Below are 15,741 nucleotides of genomic sequence, written 5' to 3' on the forward strand. Positions count from 1 at the left end.
TCAATAGAGGTAGGAAACAGTGGTCTTTCCTTCTATAAGGATGGGAAGTGGTGGAGGAGATCCTCCATGCCAGGCACAGGACTAGGTGTTCTGTGAACACCCATTTGACAGTGTCTACTCCTCTGTTGATTTGATTTTGTTTCAATTGTGATAGTTAAAAAGATAATACAGGTAAGAGAAAATGTCTGTCACCCACTTGAGACTGGCCTTTGAGAGTCCAAGTTAGAATGGTCTGTTCCCAAGTTTCAGAAGGATTATCCCCTGAGAGGAGGGTATATTATCCTCAGGGATTCTCAGACTATTGGTTTGTATGTTACAAAATCATCAATTGCCCTACCTCCCCCTGGTATGTCATTCAGCCTCTGCCATGTCTGTCTGTAGAATTTTGCTAATTTCAGGGGGGAAGGATCCATGATCCGTGTGAGCAGCATCACTGTGGATGAGGATGCGTTAGGCTTTGAAAATCATCCTAGTCTACGGATAGTCTCAAGATCAGGCAGGAAGACTAGATATTCCTGAGTTTTTCTGTTGCTTCCCTGGATCTTCTCCCAACTCTAACATCAACCCTCCCTCCCCCTGGAGTCAAGTGATCTTTTCTGAATGGTAATCAGTGTCTCCCTTTCATTCTTCAATCCAAGTTACCCCCTTGCAAAAATTGAAAATATTTATATAATAAAAATATGTGAAAGCATCCTACCAGGGTATCTAGTGCAGAGTGAGTGTTCCATGTAAGTAAACTGAATTTGAAATGAATTGTCCTTGGACAGAGATATGGGTAATTAATTGTTAAACAGCTAATACTTTCTACCATGTTCTAGGCCCTATGCCAGCACAGAGGAGTCAAACTGGCCGCTGCTTTGGGAGGCCATGTTTTTGTGAGCAAAGCAATATAAGGACCAGCTTCAATTCACAGCAGTTTAAATGGCCTGTCTAGGCAGGGGATGTAATCTTCATTTGATCTTACCCTTGGGAACCAAGTCACGTCTCCAAATAGAAGGTACCCTACCCAGGATGGACTAGCCCTTTCAGATCTTCTAAGCCCTTTGCTGAGTAATGTCATTTTGCCAAGGATCCCAACCTCTGGTCACTGGAGCACTTGATAGAAGGCTAACAGTTAAGAAATGTTAGAACAAAGAGAAACCTTTTCTCTGCCCCCAAGCCCTCCATGCTTGTAAATTGGGTCCACATTCACTCCAGTGAGTATTTTGTGAAGTGCCATATGCAAATGTTAAAATTTTGCAGATGAAAAATTTCGGGAATCTAGCTTTCCCTTTATTTTCTTCTTCCCTCTCCCCTTTCCAGTTGTTCTGCTATTGAGCCAATTACGAGGAGTGTAATGGCCTTATCAAGGAATGAAATTGTCCTGCTGTACTTGGCCCTGAGCAGACACCATCAGGAGAATGAACATTTGGAGTCTCCACATTTTAAAGAGGAAATTGACAAATACATGCTGAGAGAAGGTTATAGAGAGGGGGCACGCCTGATCAAAGAACTGGGGGTATACAGTGTAGAAAAGAGAGAACCTAGAGGTCCTGATAACTGTTTTCAAATAGTGGAAAGAACATTGTGTGGGGAGAGGATAGACTTCCTCAGTCCTGTCCAGATGGCAGGATAGGACCCGTGAATGGACGTTAGAGAGCAGCAGGTTTGAGCTTGGACTAGGTCAGACACAGCTCACAATGAAAGCTCGTCCAATACAGAAGGTGCTATCCCATAAGCTGCAGGCAGCACCCTCCTCAAGGTGCTCCAGCAGAAGTTGGATGGCTGCCAGGGAGAGCAGAGGGGGATTCCTGCCCTGGCTGGTCAGAGGACTGCAAGGTTTGTGTGGCCGGTGGGAGTCTATGCTTCCTCCTTGTCCATCTCTTCCTCTTCCTCTTTCTCTTAATGCTAAATCCATCATGCTGAGCAAGGCCGGGGATCAGTGATGCTCATGCTGGCCTACACCAGAGTCCCTTTGCAAACCTTTCAAATAGCATCACCAAGACCCCGCCCCAGACTAGTTAAATAAAAATATCTGGGGATGAAACCCAGGCATCCACATATGTTTATAGTCCCGCAGGTAATTTTAATGGGAAGCCTGAGCTGGGAACCACTGGCCCAGACAAGGAGAGAATGTGATAATAACCCTGCTCCACCCCCTGCCTACCCCAGGCCACTGACATTTACCCGTTTAACATGCTGTATGATATTATTTTTTTAAAATAAAGTTTAGTTTTGTCTCAATATATTAGTAGCATTTAAGTTTAGATCCTCATAAGTGGTTTTAGTAGCTTATATTCTTATATTACTTTAGCAGGTAACACTGGCATTGAGAGAGATAAAGGGTGTGTGGACATGTGGATATAAATGAACATGATCCATTTTCAGACACGGTGGATGCTCTACTGACACTGAACTTTGTTTCCTCTTAAGCTTCTGTGCCTCACCCAGCAAAGGGCCATACCTTCCTCCATGCCCAGCCCAACACTCCTCTTCCAGTCACCAGGCTGCTGTTGTATAGTCAGTCACCTAATAACTGTAATCCGGGCAGTGCCGCCTTATTTTAAAGTCTTTTGAAGGGTGCAAGCATTCTTTTCTCTTATGGGGCTTGTTGTGAACCAGAAAGAAGGGAAGCCATTCTCTGAAATTGTAAGGAGCTGTGGAGCTATGCTTAGCTGGTATCATGGGACCTTCTAAAGTTGTGCTGTCCAATAGAAATGTAATACAAGCAACATAGGCAACTTGAAATTTTCTAGTAGCCACATTAAAAAAGTAAAAATAAACACGTGAAACTAATCTGAATACATTTTATTTAACCCAGTGTAGCCAAATCATTATAATTTCAATATGTAAATGATATAAAAATTATTACATTAAAAATCACATTTGAAGTTATTATATATTAATAAGATATTGAGTATAATTTACATAGTACAAAATTTTCTCATTTTAGGTATAAGAGTCAATGATTTTTAGTAATTTTATAGAGTTAGACTGTGGTGTGCAGCTACCACTACAATCTAATTTTAAAACAGGTCCATCATGCCCCAGAAAGCATTCAGCCTATTTGTAATCATTCTCAGTTCCCATCCCCAGCCCCAGGCAACCACTGATCTGGTTCCTGTCTCTATAGCTTTAAAGGTAATTGTAAAATATGTGTCTTCTGTGTTTAGCTTCTTTCATTTAACATAATGTTTTTGACATCCATTCGTGTTGTAGCGTGTATCAGTACTTTGTTCCTTTTTATTGCTGAATAATATTCCATTTTAAGGATATGCCACAATTTGTTTATCCACTCACCAGTTAATGGACACTTGAGTTGTTTCAAGTCTTTGGCTATTACATATGAATAAAATGCTGTGAACATTCACATACAAATTTTGTGTAGACAAATACAGAAATGTTTTCATTTCTCTCGGGTAGGTACCTAAGAATGGAATTGCTAGGTATACGTTAACCTTATGTTTAACATTTTAAGAATCTTCAAAACTGCTTTCCAAATAATGAGATATTTTACATTTTTAAAAATGTATTCAAAATCTGCTGTGTGTTTTATACTTTATAACACATTCAGTTTGGACTAGACACATTTCAAAAGCTCAATAGCCACATGGGGCTTGGGGCTACTGTATTGGACAGTACAGATCAAAAGTGTCTCTGCCCTGACAGACATCCTATTCGAATCCCAAGCCAGGTCAGAAGAACACACACAAAAACACACACACGTCCATGCATCTCTAAACACACACATATATGCTCACCATAAACTCATGCACAGCAGTTCCACTCTTATTACTCTTCTTTTATGACTTATTCGTTTGCCTTTACTGAATGTTGCAATAATTAGATTGTACTAAATAAATATGCTTTACAATAATTTATCCGTGGCTTGCTGAAATACATTTCTCACGGAACCAAAGGTGATAAATTAACAGAAGTATATCCCCCTAAATGAAGATATAGAACCTCATTAAGGGTTGATGGCAAATATTCAGAATATGGCCAGACAACGAAGATTAGAAAGCTGAACATGATAAAAATTATGTCATAGTTCTGGAAATCTCTATTTCTTGTCAGTGGCGACGAGTGATTAGCCAGTGCTTCTTCTGGCAGGAGTCTGGGGCTACACCTCTTACTCCATCACTCTGACCCAGTTATCAAAGATCCCGAGATGTTTGGTCTCTTGGCTCTCTGGATCCCTACCAAATAGCCTCGGATGTAATTCTGAGTCTTCAAAACCACCTACAGAGTAAGGGTCTCCAGACCATCAGATGGGTCCCCCTTCAATACACAAATTCCTGGAAAGGCTGTTGAAGTTCCGTTTAGGGTTATCTATACCACTTAAGGCAGTTAAGCTAACATCCATCCAACTTTTCAGGAACTCTCTTTGCTTTCAGATCTGGGTCGACCTGTCAGAATCTTTCAGAGTGTATCAGATACTGGATGTATATTGACTAGAAAGGTAGCTTTCCCACCTGTGCATGTTTATGGTAGTGTTTATGAACAGAAAATTGTAGGCTACCCTCTTAAACTTTTCAAGTTTGATCTGTTATAGCAATTAATGGATTATTTCACATTTCTAAACCTAAAATCCATGTCAGTTTAATTCAGGAGTCACTTATGGGTATCTCCTATCTGCAGGGACTGAGAGAAATGCTGGGGAGAATGAATAAATAAATGAATGGATGAATTCTGAATGAATGAATCACGATGTGCACCCTTGGGGAGAGCATAGACTAGCTGGAAACATGGGCACAAGTCATAATAAGGCACTAAGTTTTTGAAAATGTTATACACAATGTTATGGATGTAGGAAAGGAAAATAAGACTAACTTTGCTTGAGGAAGTTGGAAAAGGCATATCAGAAGGGCAACCTTTGACTATGCCTTAAAGGGTGAGTAGGAGATTTCTAGGTGGAGAAGGGGAGGAAGGGCAGAGGGGATGGTCTGTGCAAAGGCTTGGTGGCATGGAGGAGAACAGCCCAGGATAGCAGTGACCAGCTCTGTGGATTAGGGGCTGGGTCACAGAGTGAACAGAAGGACCTGGGGGCAGGGAGATGTAAAGGTGATGTTGAGTCAAGCTAAGGAGTTTGGGCTTCATTCTATAGGCAAAACTAACAGTACAAAAGGACTCCTGGGAGAGGCAGAATCCATTTAGCCAAGGATTAACTCTGAGATGAGCAAAAGTGTGTCAGTGTGGAATCAAAAATTTTCAAATCTAGGAGTCCTTCCAAGTCTAGAGTTCTCTGATTCTGTGAATGACCTAAAGCATTATAACACATGCCGTAAACAGATAAACATGGTTGAAAATGAAGAAGAGATAGGCCTTTGATTAAGAATGGTCATATAGTATTTATAGAAGCCAGAAAGAAGGAAGAACTTTTCAGATCGGATTTTGTTGGCATCAGTGTTTTCCACCAACCAGAGAATTTTTGAAACACAAGGACTCAAACGAGGAATGCAGTGCAGACATCATTAGCCAGACATGGAAGGAGGAAAGAGACAGCCTTTCATGTCTTTAAAGGCACAATGGACTCTTAGCCCAGAGGACCCCTTTGCCAGGGCTTCAGAAGAGCACATGCATGCAAGCCCAGACTCCCTGAGTCAGCTTGGAGGAGAGGGCACAGGAGACGGCACATATGCAAATGTCCATCTTAACTCACAACCTAAAATCCCAGCATCCATTATTTTACAGCTCTTTGGCACCCATGGCCTACCTGTGCCTTTTGTTTTGCTCTTACTTTTCTTTCCATTATATGTTGCTTGAGGACAAGGAGGGTACATATACCCCTTTAGAGTCTTCCCCCACCCCACTCAATATAATGCTCTATGTAGTAGATCTAAAATCTGTTTTGTAACCTATCAGTGGGTGTTTCAGATGAAGGAGAATGCTTTCATTCAGGGGCCCTTGGTCAGTTTTGTCTAGCACCCATCTGTTAGTTAAAGGGTTAAAGTAAAGGATGCTGACCTGTCTCTACTACCTGTTCCCGGTCTGCCAACCTGCTGAAACATCCCTCTTGCCAAATGCCCCAGGTTCTGAGACCAGGGAGCTCTGAGGCCTGAGCCCTGAGGGTCTGATTGGAATTATTTCAAAAGTAGTTCCCTAAGAGAGTGTCAGTATCCTTGGCTGGATAGGAAATACCTACATTTCTCAAGACCATTTGGTTCCTGAAAACCAAGCACTTTCAATATGTCTTAGTGTTTCCAAATAGGCTATTTGATGACCTGCTCTAGGCTACTTATAAGCAGAATTTAGAGGATATGTCTCAATTTCAAGGTTATGCTTAGTGCCCTTATTCTTTTCTTTTTTTCCATTAAAAAAGGTTGTGTTTGCTTTTTTTCAGTCATCAATCAGTCAGTGAATATCTAGCTGTCTAAGACTTGCACAGTACTTAGAGAACAAAGTATATGTGATTTTTTTTATACCTTTGTAGGATAAATGTTCTAATCCATGGAATAGACCACATGCTGTATGAAATATTGTAGACTGGAGTCAGATAATAAAACTGAAACATTTGTAAAGATATTTCTGATTTAACCAGATAGCATTAAAAGAAGGAAGAAATCAAAATATAGAAACGTAATTTAATACAAGTTCGCTGGAAGAGAGATATTTATAATGTGTAACAGGCTAAACCTTGTAAGTATATACACTACGAATGCAGGCTAGCTCTGGTCCGTTGAGGCCTAGTAACAAACTTCCAGAAACCTAGGAAATATCATGAGCATAAACCTGTGCAGGTAGAATATTGATCAGAAAACCCTAAGCTGGATGTCACTTCCAGGTTTAAATGAAACCTGGATAGTTCTCATAGGCCCCACTAAAATTACTAGGAAAACCTAAGATGTCTTGATAATAACTTTTATTTAAAGGAGAGTGAACCCATGAAATCACAATGGCTGCCTTTCTTATGTCCCTCCCTGGCCCACTGCCGTTCAGGTCACTATACAGTGACTGTGACCCTGAGAATGTGTCCCTGCTTCATTTCTTGTATCCTTCATCACTGAAAGTTGTCAACAACAACTTAAGTGCTCAGGACAATCTTATTTATGATAGTAATGATTGTGATGACAGTAATAATGAGAATGAATAGTTACTGGGCCTTTGATGAACACCAGAGAGGATACTAAGTGCTTTTACGTGGTTTCCCTCGATGAATCCTCACCACAACACTATAAGAGGGTCCTATCACTGTCCCTATCTTACAAATGCCTTAGAGAGGCTATTTACCTCATTGTACAGTAAGATCACACCTCATATAATAGAGCCAGGATTTGGCCCAGGTGGTCAAAGCCTCAAGTGCTGGGACCAAAGCTCCAAGTGCTGGGGCCATGACCACTCCAGGCTGCAGCATCTCTCAGGTAGGCTCCCAGATACCAGTTGGGCCGTTACAGGTACAGAGCTCTGATGTCAAGTTCCCCTTGGGGCCAATTTTGCCCATCTCCTCACTCGGTAGGGTTGCAGCTGCTCAGGATTTCAATCCTTTTCTCCTACGTTATGATCCTTTAGCTTGGCTCTTAAGGCAGTTTCCTTCTGCACAAACTTACACCTAAAATAGCCTGAAAAGCTATTATTTCTTCCATAACCAAGTGTTTTTTCTAAACTGTTTTTGTAAATATTTGACAATTATCCTTTTCTTTTTATTTAGTCCTAAACAACTGACTGATCTTTTTTTTTCTGATTTTTGAAACTCAAAGCATTCTTATTTTCCAAAGAAATTGAGAGTCTGCCCTTATTTATTTACCATGATTACCTGTATTAGGATGTAAGATACAAGATACCAACTGCATCTTCAGACTCTCACAATGAGTGTCATTTAACCATCTGCTTCTTTAGCTGGGCTTTAGTAGTTATAGAATTTCTGAATTGAAGGCAACATAAATTATATTCATTAGGTCCAAACCAAGGGAACAAAGAGGAGAGCGAAGTGTTGGGTAGGGGTAGGAAGTAGGCAGCAAATTCCACTTATAGAAATGGGCAGATCAAATACTCAGATTGACTCTTCCCAGTTCAGAAGCACTGGATTTAAAATTAATCCTCGTAGCTCCATGGTTGAGATTACCACACAGATTCCAAGAGTCTGATTTGATGTCATAAACTAAAACTCAAATGCCTGCAGCAGCCTGTCAGACCAAGTAATTAATGAAGTGGGCCAAGAGTATGATGATAAATGGCCACTGACCCTCATCCTCAGTGATGGGACACTAGGGAGTGGTGGGGACTATGGAGAAGTAAGAGCACATTGAGACCACTGAGTGGGTAGCAGATATTCAACTCTGGCCAATTACTGCCACCAAGAAAACAGGCCCATTCTTGCCAGACCTTCTTTTTTTCCCCCCAGAGCAGCTGGATATGCAGATATTAATGTGATTGATGTTTCCTGACTTTTAAACATTGACTACCCATCCAAATTTAAAAGCCAGTGCTGACCAAGACTTGGGACAAAGGAAAGTCCACCCATGGACAATGGCTTCTGAGGACTGATGATTTGCCAACTCTTTCCTAAACCTTCTTCTCCAGGCCTGACTATTGTTTCACAATTTAGATGTCACTTGAAATTTAGGGCTTTTCTCTCTCCCTAGCTGTAATAGCTAAGGAAGTCCTAAAGAAAGCTTAGTTTACAATATAAATTCAGTGACTTCACTTAGATTTTCTTTTTTTTTTCACTTAATGATTTCTGTGAATATAATTACGCTTAGAAGTTCCATCCGATACCCATAAAGCAATTGGTATACCTTTAAATATAGTAATTATTCTTATCAAATATTATTGAAGTTAATACTAAGGAAAGCCATTATAGAACACTCAAGTTCATCAATATAAAATGGCAAATTGGTAAACTTTATACGTAAGATCTGATAGCGTAAAATTGTTCACATTGTTTACATTAAAAACAAAATTAAATGACAAAGAACAAATGGGAATGATCTCTTTTAGCAAATATAATAGACAAAGGGTTAATAGCCATGCTTTAAAGAATTCTTACAAAATCAATGAGGAAAACACTAAATTTCCTATAGATAACTGAACAAAAGAAATGAACAGACAATTCACAAAAGAGGAGAAATAACTAATTAAAGAACATATGGGGAAATGATTCAACCTCACTAGTAATTTAAAAAATGCAAATTGAAACAACGTACATCATAATTGCAGGCAAGAGTGCAATGAAACAGGTACCTCTGTGCATCACTGATGGACAAAATAGAAAGCCTTGTCGACAAGCAATTAGTTACTATAAACCAAGAGTTCAGTTCTGTTAAGTAAGTATTGAGCTCCTTCTGTGTGCTAGGCATTGGTGTATGCAGATGACAAAGGCCTACCCTTATTCTCAATGAGTGAGTGTGTTCTGTATGAGAGATAGACACAGGTAACTCCATCATTAAGAGGTAAATGGCAGAGGCATCCACAGCATGTGAGAAATGCAGGAGTAAGACCATCACTCAACCTGGAGAGTTCGGAAGGATGATTGAAGAAATGACCCTGAGCTGAGTCTTAAAGGGTGATTAGAATGTAGCTGGATGAAGAAGGGCAATGAGAAGGAAAAAAAAGAATGGGAGGCAACCTCTGCAAAAGGTAGAGCATGGGCAAAGAGACCTGGTGTCTGCAGGAAGTTTGGAACTGCTGCAGCATCCAGTGTGAAGCAGGGGGCTGCAGAGGGAGCCCAGGTGGCCCATGCTTTGGTAGCATGAACTTCAAACCAAAGGCAGCGCAAGCAGGGAAAGGACACAATTAGATATGCATTTTTACAGTCCCTCATAAAAGTGACTGTGGTTTACTTTTCTAATTTAAAAAGTAACGGATGAAAACAAACAACCCGATTAGAAATTGGGCAAAAGACTTAAATAGACATTTCTCCAAAGAAGATATACAAATGACCAATAAGCACGTGAAAAGATGTTCAACATCCCTAGCCATTAAGGAAATGCAAATCAAAACCACAGTGGACACCATTTCATACCCATTAGGATGGCTATTTTTTTTTAAGTAAAAAATAAAAAAATGGTGAGAATGTAGAGAAATTGAAATTGTTGCACGATGCTGATGGGCATATAAACAGTTTGGCAGTTCCTCAAAAAGTGGTATTCCTTAAACATAGAATTACCATATGACCCAGCAATTCCATTCCTAGGTATATACCCAAAAGAATTGAAAGCAGGGACTCAGAAAGACACTTGTACACCAGTGTTTATAGCAACATTATTTACAATAGGCAACATTATTTACAGCAACCCAAATGTCCAGCAACAGAAGACTAGATAAACAAAATGGGGTATATATACACTATGTATATTATTTAGCTGTAAAAAGAAATGAAATTCTGACAAATGGTACAACATGGATAAACCTTGAAGAAATTATGCTAAATTAAAAAGGGCATTCATAAAAAAGGCAAATACTGTATGATAGCACTTATATGAGGTACCCAGAGTAGTCAAATTCACAGAGACAGAAAGTAGAATAGAGGCTACCAGGGGCTGCAGGAAGTGGGTGACTGGGCGCTTCTGTGTGGGATGATAAAAGAGTTCTGGAAGTGGGTAGTTGTGATCATTGAACAGCGTTGTGAGTGTACTCCATGCCACTGATTTGTACACTTAAAATGGCTAAAATGGTAAATTTCATGTTGTGTACATTTTACTATAATAAAAAATACTGGAAAAGTAACAGGTGTTTTGGAAAATTCAAAAAAGTTTAAAGAAAAATATTCTACCATCCAGAGTTACCCATGTAACTTTTTGGTGAATAATCTCAGGTGTTTTCTTTTTCCATATATATATTCATGTATTTATTATAAGTATCTTACCATATCAGGTCATTGCTATCCATGCTATTTTGTAACTGCCTTTTCCATCTAATGATCAAGGGTGAACATCCTAGGTGTTTATACAGCGTGGCGGTTAAGGGGGTAGTAGGCCCTGGAGACAGACCAACAGTTCTGTGTCTTGATTCCGTTGGTTACTTGGCTACCAGCTGTGTGGCTCTGAGGGGTCACCAAGCCCTCTAAGCTTGTTTCTGCATCTTTACAAAGAAGATGATAATAATAGTACCAAACACATGGTTGTTGAGATTAAATTAGATCCTAAATATGTATAAGCACAGTGCTTGGTAGTCAATAAAGGAAAGCTAGTAGTAGTAGTAGTAGCAGTATTTAATAATCCTCACTTATCTTTTTTAAATTATTTATTTATTTATGGCTGTGTTGGGTCTTCGTTTCTGTGCAAGGGCTTTCTCCAGTTGTGGCAAGCAGGGGGCCACTCTTCATCGTGGTGCACGGGCCTCTCACTATCGCCGCCTCTCTTGCTGCGGAGCACAGGCTCCAGACGCGCAGGCTCAGTAGTCGTGGCTCACGGGCCTAGTTGCTCCGCGGCATGTGGGATCTTCCCAGACCAGGGCTCAAACCTGTGTCCCCTGCATTGGCAGGCAGATTCCCAACCACTGTGCCACCAGGGAAGCCCCTCACTTATTTTTAAGATGGTATTTTTAGTGGCTTCATGAAGTACTTCATCACATGGATACACCATACATTACTTAACTAATCTCCTATGTCCAACATTGACCGTTTCTAAATATTTTGCTCATATAAATAGTGCAGAGCAACTTTCCAAAAAAGTATTTTTGGATAACTCTATTTTTTTTTCAAAGCAAATTCCTAGAAAGGAAACTGTTGGGTCAAAGAATGTGCACAGTTTAAGGTTTATGATACATGTTTGTGGACTACCCCTCCAGAAAGACTGTACTATTCCGGGGAGCGAGAGAACAACTTTTTCGATAATCGCAAAAAATTGGAAACAACCTAATTGTCTAAACTAAGGAAGTAGCTTGAATGTTATGTCCACTTACTTGGAATATTATACAAGTATTTATAAATATGTTTGTAAAGCCTACATAAAAGCACAGAAAATGCTTATGACATAATGTTAAGTGAAAGAACAAGGGAAAAAGTATACTTAGTGAGATTATAAATTTTAAAAATTCTATGCATATGGAGGAACAAAAAAACAAAATAGAAAGTTCGAGTAGTAGAACTAGAGATAAATTTTTTCTTTTCCTTTTTTTTTTTTCCCTAAATTGTTTTTAATGAGCATACAGAAAAGAAAAATAATTTCACTGGGAAAGTATGATTTGTCCCTATATTTGAAGGCTGTTATTATATTTAGTTTCAAATTGCAAGTAGATCTTTAAATAAGCACCCATGGTAATGAAGCCCATATTTCAATTTTCTGGTTGAAAATATTTCAGATACAAAGTCACCTTCTTCAGCCTTATCTATATTTTCAAAGACTGTGGCTCTTGGAGATTTCTACTGTATGGTATTGGAATCAGTAGCAAGATCAGCAGACATCATTCCCAAAGGAAATTAAGCTAACAGGATTCTGGGAGATACAGCTACATTACCCAGACACAGCCCAGCTGCTTTTGCAAGGGCCATCATCCAGGGAAAGGCTGTAAGTGTTCAGTCATTTGTATGGACCTCCTAGGCTCTGGGCCCCTCCATCTGCACCACCTTGAGCTGATAGGCAGGTTAACTGATATCTCTGAACCTTAGTTACCTCATCTAAAAAGTGGGTATAATAATCACATACCTACCTTACTAAGCTGTTTAAAATCAAATGCAGTAAACCTTGTAAAATGTTCACCTAGTGCCCAGGACATGTTAGGCACTCATTAAATGTTAGCCATCATTATCATTATATTATTATCATCCTATAGTTCACTTGCTGTTTTTACAGATAACAGTGAGGCCTAGGGAGATGTGACTTGTAGTTTAGCAGAAAGAGCCATGAATTTGGAGTCACATGATCTGGACTGTAACAGTGCTTGAAGCACGTGCTCATCCAGTGGCCTAGGGCAAGACGCTTGATCCTCAGAGCAAGGCTGCCCAATAGAAATATAATATGAGCCAAAAATGTAATTTTAGATTTTCTAGAAACCACATTACAAAAGGTAAAAAGAAACAGGTGAACTTAATTTTAATAATATATTTAACTCAATATATCCAATATTATCTTTTCAACATGTTATCAATATAAAAATTATTCATGAAATATTGTATATTCTTTTTTCTGTACTAAATCTTTGAAATCCATTATACCTTTTATACCTACAGTACATGTCAATTTGAGGCTAAATTTTCATCTGAAATAGTTGATCTGTATTTCATACAATTTATGGTTGAAAAATTAGATTTGCATACCCAAGTTGTTCGAAACATATTTTTCTATTAACTAAATCAAGTATCACTTTTTAAATTAAATAAAATGAATTCAGTTTCTTAGTTTCATCAGCTTCATTTCAAGTACTCAGGATCCACGTGTGGCTAGTGGCTGCTGTGGTAGACACAGGTACAACTGGGGAAAGCATCTATTTCACTGAGTTGTTATAGGATTGTTTGTATGGGAGAGTTTTATAAATCATAAAATTCTGTCCAAATAGATTTCTTCTCCTCCCCAAATCACCCACCTAATGAGAGGTGGCCCAGGGAACAGAGCCCAGCCAGTATAATTTCCATGTATGAACATTTGAAATGTGAACAGTACTCGTCTTGAGCTTTTCCATTTTTTTTAACCGTGACCCACAGTAAGAAATATATTTTACCTAACAACATGGTACACAGAAACGTGCGAGTGTGTGTGTGTGTGTGTGTGTGTGTATACATATAGATCGGCAGCCATTATTTCCCAAGGGAAAATTGCAATATGGATATTTTTAAATTTCATTTTTTTCCTCTTCCTGATCTCCTTCTCTTCTTCCTTCTCATCCTTTTTATTTAATGCTGGTCATGACCCACTAAGTTGATTTCATGGCCCACTAATGGGTTACAAACGACTATTTGAAAAACACTGATCTTAAAGAGTCCAAACTTCCAGGCATTTAAAAAATTATTTGTTTTGTGTTGCAAATAATACTCCTTCTATAGCCACTAGGCAGTTGAAAAGAGAAAAATGTTCTCCCCAATATAGACAAGAAGAATGACACTATTTTAGATAAGATACGAGAAAATAAGTGAATTACCCGCTTTTGTGTTAAGTATAATGTCTTTATCCATTTAGAAAATGTTTGTTGAGGGAGCACTGTCCCTGTCATTGTGTTAGGCACTAGACAGCTGGCCCAAGACAGGCAAGACCCCTGATCACAGAGCATCAGCTATAAACACCAGAAGCCCTCACTACAGTGGCTTAGCCAAATAAGGATCTTGGACAGGCAATGGTGCAGATGTCCAAAAACACCATTAGTGACAACCCTTATTACCTTTCCATTCTGTGTGCTCATGCTTGTCACTTCATGGTTGCAAGACAGCTACCACACCTCCAGACATTATGTCCACGTTCCAAGCAAGAAGAAAAAGAAAGAAGCAGAGAGGGGTTCCCAAAATTCTCCAGAACATGGGCTTGCCAGATAAAACATAGGCTGTCCAGTTAATTGTGATTTTCAGATAAACAATAAATAATGTTTTTAATATAAGTATGCCCCATGCAATATTTGGGACATATTTACCCTGAAATAATTATTCATTATTTATCTGAAATTCACATTTAACTGAGTGTCCTGTGTTTATATTTGCTAACTCTGGGCACTCTATGAACACAATTCTGCTTACATTGCGTTGGCCAGAACCGTGTCACCATCTGTAAGGAAGGCCTGTTAAATCAAGTCATTTTGAAACTTCCAGTCTCAATAAAAGAGAAAGGCAAGAGAGAAGGAAGTTGGTCTGGGTGTTGAGTGAGCCAACCTACGGTATCTGCTACCAGCCTGTTCCCCTCTGGCCCTCCTTGTAGATTATAGTAAGGAATTTGGATTTTAATCTATTGTCAGTAAGAAACTGTTAAAGACTTTAAAACAAGGGAGTGTGACTGACTAAATTATATTTAAGAAGATGGCTATGGCTGCTGTCTGCAGAATGTAGGGGGGGAGGGTGAGTGGGACGTGGGAAGACCAGTTAGAAGAAGCTGGATCATTCTAGAACATTTGAGAGCTCAGCCTAGACCTTTTTCTCTGCCCAGCCCTCCTCAGGCAGGTCCATTATCTTCCTGCATGTGAATTTCCTCTTCTGAAGAACAAAGAGTTGGGGGGGAAGGTCTCTTTGTGCTCCATGGATCATTTCCATAGTAGCATGTGGTGACGTGGTAGCCTTCCCCTGCTTTGTGGCTTTGTGGTATGGTTGTCAATGTTTGTCCAGGCTTTGTGCTCCTTCTTCAACAGTGGGGTGACTGAAAGCCACAGCAGATGGAATGTCAGAGCTTATTACTATGAGGCTGAGATCCTGTGAGACTTCCACAAGCATATGGGTCAAAAATTGCTTTTTCAAATTTTTAATTTAAAAAAATGCGAAGAACAGCACAAATAAAGTAATACAATCTGCTACCTCTTAGCACAATTTCAAAAGTAAAATGGAAGATTCTTATACCCTGACATCCGGGACTTAAAGCAAAAATTGAACAATTTGGGCTTCCCTGGTGGCGCAGTGATTGAGAGTCCGCCTGCTGATGCAGGGGACACGGTTCATGCCCCGGTCCAGGAAGATCCCACATGCCACGGAGAGGCTAGGCCCGTGAGCCATGGCCACTGAGCCTGTGTGTCCGGAGCCTGTGCTCTGCAACGGGAAAGGCCACAACAGTGAGAGGCCTGCGTACCGCAAAAAAAAAAAAAAAATTGAACAATATGATTCCAGAGCTAAGAACCTACATAGAAAAGGGAAAACTTGAGGGAGACCTTCAAGATGCTGGAGGAGTAAGACGTAGAAATCACCTTTCTCCCCACAAA

At 39.7% G+C, this 15,741-nt stretch overlaps 1 protein-coding gene across 1 annotated transcript in view; it reads left to right on the forward strand.

The window, feature by feature from the left end:
• LOC149747784 (ALK tyrosine kinase receptor-like) overlaps nucleotides 1-15,741 on the forward strand; it is a 493,479-nt gene that overhangs the window by 456,189 nt on the left and 21,549 nt on the right. The gene's annotated exons all lie outside the window — the stretch shown is intronic.

Source organism: Delphinapterus leucas, chromosome 13, assembly GCF_059928025.1.
Source record: "Delphinapterus leucas isolate spDelLeu-1000000601 "Yukka" chromosome 13, BTC_Dleu_Yukka2, whole genome shotgun sequence".
Taxonomy (NCBI): domain Eukaryota; kingdom Metazoa; phylum Chordata; class Mammalia; order Artiodactyla; family Monodontidae; genus Delphinapterus; species Delphinapterus leucas.